The following is a 5,647-nucleotide window of genomic DNA, read 5'->3' on the forward strand; positions in this document are numbered from 1 at the left end:
TTTAGAAGGATTTAGATCATTCTGGGGAAATCAAGACAGGTTTTGGTTTATTTTTTAATATAAAATGATGAAATTTATATTATTTCCTTTGAAGGGGAGGTTCATGCTTTAGGTAATATCATTTGTTTATACAATTCTGGTACTTATTATGAGATTTGAAAGATTAAAGTTGAAATATTGTGGTATCTGAAATCTAGGGCTTCCTCTAAAAATACATCATTTTCATTCCATGACAAGAAATATTGTGGTCTGTTAAACATCATGTCATGGAGTAAGTGAGCATAAATTTGTGTCAATCATCAGGTTTTAGTGATCTAAATGTTTTAATGAAATATGACCAGAATGTTTTAGTGGTGCCAAATATGTAAAATATGAGCATAATGTTTTATTGTGAGACAATCAGCTTTTGTCTAGGTTGAATGCCACAGTTGATACCCAAAATATACTTTTTGTTTAACAGTAAAGCTTTAATATAGAAATTTACTATTTTTGTTTCCAATAAGGAATACTCTGTTAAATATCATATTTCAAAATGAAAGCAAGCAAAAAGTGGGGCCTAAACATCAGGTTTTATTGTTTAAATGTTGACACTTGTAAATTATCCCAGAATGATGTAGTTGGATAAAATTAGAATGTTTTGTTGTTACTAGTTTGTTCCATGTATCACTTTTTTGCGTATAGAGTGAAGAACAGTGTGCCAAAATAAAATAAAAAGTTGAAGCCTCTAATTTATGCTAAAATATTTATCCGGACGAAATAGATGCCAGAAAACAGTTTTTAACTAAAGTATCAAGACATGAGTAAATTTTCAGGAAAATTTGTTAAAACCAATTTATTGTGTCCAAGAAAAAATAGAGAACAAACACCAAGTTTATGCTAGAATCTATTCGTTCAAATTGTACCATTTTATGATACACGGAAGCACCTAATCTAATCATTATATATATAATTACATGACAGTTGAGACGTGTTGGGCCGAGTTCTTATTTATCAAAATAGCTCCTTACAAGCTGTAGCAGAAATTTAATAAATCCTAGGGAGAGCCATCTTAGAGGAATCAACAAGCTGGTTTTTAAATAACACAGACATGGCTGAAATGAGATGAAATTGAACTGTCCACTGGACTGAATAATATTCAAATTTTATGTGCTTTACACTCATTGCAAATAGGATTTGATGTTTTATAAAAGGTCATCCAAAGGGGTATTGGGTGTGGCAAGAACTCCCAGATCCATAAGAAATTTCAGAACCTAAAGGCGTTCACCTTCGGGTTGAGAGATGTCGTAATACTTAAACTTCATAAGTCAAAATTTCAGATATGGCTGGTGAATACACAATGGTCTGTTTTAAAGAGAGGACAAACACATAATCCAATCAAATTAGCAACAAAATAACCATGAATATATTGATGGAATGATGTTAGCAAGTAAAAACCCAGAAAAAGAATATCAAGGGATACGCTTAATAACTTCCATACGAGTGGTCCATGGAGTATCCAAGATTTTATTGGTCACACCGATATCAAAAGAAAGACTCAACAAAGACTCGTGGGAAGGTAATCAAAATTTTAGTTATATTTTAATCAAATTTTCTTCAAGTAATAGGATAATATCTACAAATTTGATATAGTCATATATAGGTAATGGTGGTTAAGGATATGAAAGACACGTATTTTTGATACAGATTTAGCTAGCCTCTAGTTCTAGAATCTCTACGTCACAACTCATCCTCAAAAGTAAATGGTACCAAACCCTCAACCCTAAGGATGATGAATTACAATTAAAGAAATTGAAAACAACAAAAACAGTTTACCTAGAAAAATTATCTTCTGCTCCCCAACTACACCAGCTTCAAAAGGATGAAGTTGGCTTCTCCTCCATATCCAAAGTAGTTCTGTGGAATCCTGGTTTTTTGCTGACCAAGTTAGCATAAGGCTCAATGATGAAATAGTTATACTTCAAATCTAAATGTGTGTTCATTCACCACCTGTTTCTCAATATATAATTTTATCCAGTCTCAACAGTTATTGAGTCCAATTTTAGTGCAGTTAAATACAAAGCATACAATATAAATGTAGTTGAACATAGTTTATGAAATCTCCAATACAGAGTTTATATTTTTATTACATCCCAAGTGATATAATATGAAATAAAATTATTCTTTAAATTAAAATATCTTACTAGATCAAATTTTTATTTTATATGATATCCCTAAAAACATCTTAAATCCAAAATATTATTTACTAACTTATGTTTTATCCCAAAAAAAGTTCAAATTAAACATACAATCTGGTGCAATGTAGATTCCTACTAAATATCATAAAATATTTCGTACTTGCACATTCCCTGACATTTATGGACTTATTTTTCTGGTTAATCATGAGTTGATCCAAGGAAAACTGCATCAATCAAGAGTGAAAAATATCATGTCAGTCTTTGTGCATTTTCAATATTCATAAAAATAAGGTTAGTTTGACCTAATTTATTGGTTAACAAGGTCCTCCAAATTTTATTTAATCTAATCTAGCTAACTACATGAGATATTGTTTATCTCTCGGGAATCAGATAGATGACAGGTTAGAAAGTTATTTTTTATGACAGCTTAGGCATGTGCTTAATGTTTTTTGGAGTATCAAGCCCAAGGTGAGATGAATCCCCCAAGAAAAACGCTTGGAAATAATGAGTGGCACAAATTGCACGGGACAACAGCGCTTGACCTCCTCCAACTTGGCCTCCAAGTCCTCTTGTTCAGGATTTAAAGCATTCACCCCTAGTTGACATCCAAAGAGAAATGAGATATAGTTAATAAATATACTCGCAGGTATACAGATAATTTCACCCATATAAATAATTAAGGATATTGATTGATAAAAAATCAGCCAATATATTTCATGAGAAAATATTTGATAATCAATTTACACAAGATGATTAAATGCACCTTTTTCTTACCAATATTCTCATTCCTTTGTTCCACTCTTGTCATCGCTATTATCCAGTTTTATATTCGTGCATATTTACTCATCTCACTATCAAAGTCACCACCGGTTTAGACACGTAAACATCTATTTTTCTTCCATGAAACCTTTCTGGAACACCTCTGGACGTTTACTCTTTCTCTTGTTTTTAAATTTTAAAATGCTTCACAAAAGTTACTAATTAAATATCCATAGACTCAGGAAAATTTTAATAATAAGAATAAATAAATTTCATGGCTATTTTTTTATCAAGTCTATGGTACAGTGTCCTTAGAGTTGGTTAATTTTTTTCTCTATTATTTCTGAGTGTTATCCTATATTCTCCTGCAAAGTTCTTCAATCCTGAATCAATTGGAACAATTCTAGATTGTTATGGATTCTTATGGATATTAGAAATAAACTTCCCATTAAAAATACTTGGAAAAAGTCTCAAACAGTTGCCTTTGGGCTTCGGTTGCTGACGTCACGAATTCTAGGTCCCCATCTGTCCTAAATTCCTTAAATATGCATAAAAACATGATTATGAATCCTATGTATTTGGATGATGTTAAAAAATGCAGTTATAAGACATCTAAAATTGTGATCTCTTTCTTGCTTATTGTTGTGCAATTTAGATCAAGAGACAAAAAAGTGTGATCTAAAATTAGGCCCCAATCTACCTATTTGGATTTATAAAATGAAAGAGTTATGTATGTAACTTTGGTCCAATATTTATGTTGAGGAAACATATTTTGTCTGATGAAACATGATGGCCGGCATGTAATTATCTACCTACCTTAGATATTTATATCTGAATTTATGCATTATATATTAAATATAGATGAAGATATTTAAATATTAGTATCAACCAAAATGTTTCAAGAAGTTTTAGAATTCATGGAGGAGCTTTAATGGTTAGTTTAAATTTTCACAGCTTATGAAAAGTAAAGAGTATAATTTGAGTCCTGATACAATGATTTTGACCATTGACAAGATAGTCAAATGTCATTTTTCATCATATACATGAAGGTAATCATTCAATGCATCTGAGAGTTTCATGGTCAGAACTATCCAAAGTTTGTTATCCTCCTATTCATAATTCTTGATATGAATAAACCTATATGATCTGGTGTCAAAACCCTTGACTTATTGGTATAATCCAGTTTGAAGGTTCATTAAAACACATACTTATGTATTTTAATTGAAATGCACTAAGTCTTAATCTTCCATTATAAACCCACATTTTTAGACAAATATCTTGATCCCCAATATTCTGAAATCCACACCACAAAAAATTAAGAATAAAGATCTTGAAATAATAACCATTTTAGAGAAATGTACACATTTGTGTCTAATGCAATTTAAGTTGGTTTAGCCCATTATCAAGAACTTGGAGAAAGATAATGGCGTTTTTACCTATTAGTCTCTGTATTTTGAAATGGAAATAGGGGAAATTCTTGAAAATTGAAGGAAAGTTATGCAAAAAATAATTTCAATAGAATTTTTATTATTATTCCTATTTATAGTAATATTATAAAAGTAAATTTTATTATAAATACATATAGAATTCGTAATCAAGAATATATCCCAAAAATCCCTTATCATATTCCACAATCCATAAATGCATTGTGAAATCATATAATCTCAATTAAGATAATTGTGGTTTTAAGATAAAAGGTCATAAATGATTGTTTATAAATGTCTTAGCCATACAACAGGATATAAAATTCGAGCTTTGGTAATCAATAAAGCCATAAAATCTTGATACATTATACACATATTTTTATTTTTGTTGATGAGGAAGTATGGGAAATCCACCTTCAAGTGTGATAATAGTTAATGCACAGCATTTCCATATCCATTTTAAAGTTTTGTTATCAATAAGTCATTTTGTTTTTTCCATTTATAAAAGCTACTGATGTAAGCCCTTGGGCCGGGATAATTTGGTTTATATAGCAAATGAAACAATTGATTTACAAATTTTAAGTAAATATAACAGCTAGAGTATGTGATAAAATTAGGGGATGCTTTATAGTAGACTTAGGATGCACTTTTAAAATACCTAAAAGGTTATGAACTAGTGATTGGGCTAAATATATGATTACTAATGAGAATTATTTATTAGAGGAGTTCATCTTTCTAGGTTTATTTTTGTCTCTGTAAATGTGACATGTGTATCATGTATAAGTAGTCCTTATAGATTATTTTTATTCCCCTTAAATTTTTTAAGTGGCCAATATCAGAGTGAATCACGTGACTTATTCTCATAATAAGTCATGTATGTGAGTAGGGCCCACAATATATTTTTGTTATATGGTATTAACCTAGTCTGCATGAATAGAAAATTAAACTTTTTGACATATTCAAACCCTAGCCGCCAGAGTTCATCCTGCAATGAACTAGAGAACATCATTCAAGGGAAATCAAAGGAGTATTAAAGGGAGATACAACTTTTTATTTAACATGGTACCAAAACATGTCATTTGAGAAGACTCGTGATTCGTGAACTCTCTCTGGTTGGTACTTGTTCTCACTTTTGAATTAGTTGTTTTCTTGGAGCTTCTAATGTGGAACACAATAGAAAAATTTGTGAAATTGTTAAATTAATACCAAATAATATTAATAAAGTACTTTTTGAGGGTAATCCAAATGGGTTTGATCTTGTAGAAAGGAACTAAGCAGGTGAAGCAGGGA

Source organism: Wolffia australiana, chromosome 11 (genome assembly GCF_029677425.1).
Source record: "Wolffia australiana isolate 7733 chromosome 11, ASM2967742v1".
Lineage (NCBI taxonomy): Eukaryota > Viridiplantae > Streptophyta > Magnoliopsida > Alismatales > Araceae > Wolffia > Wolffia australiana.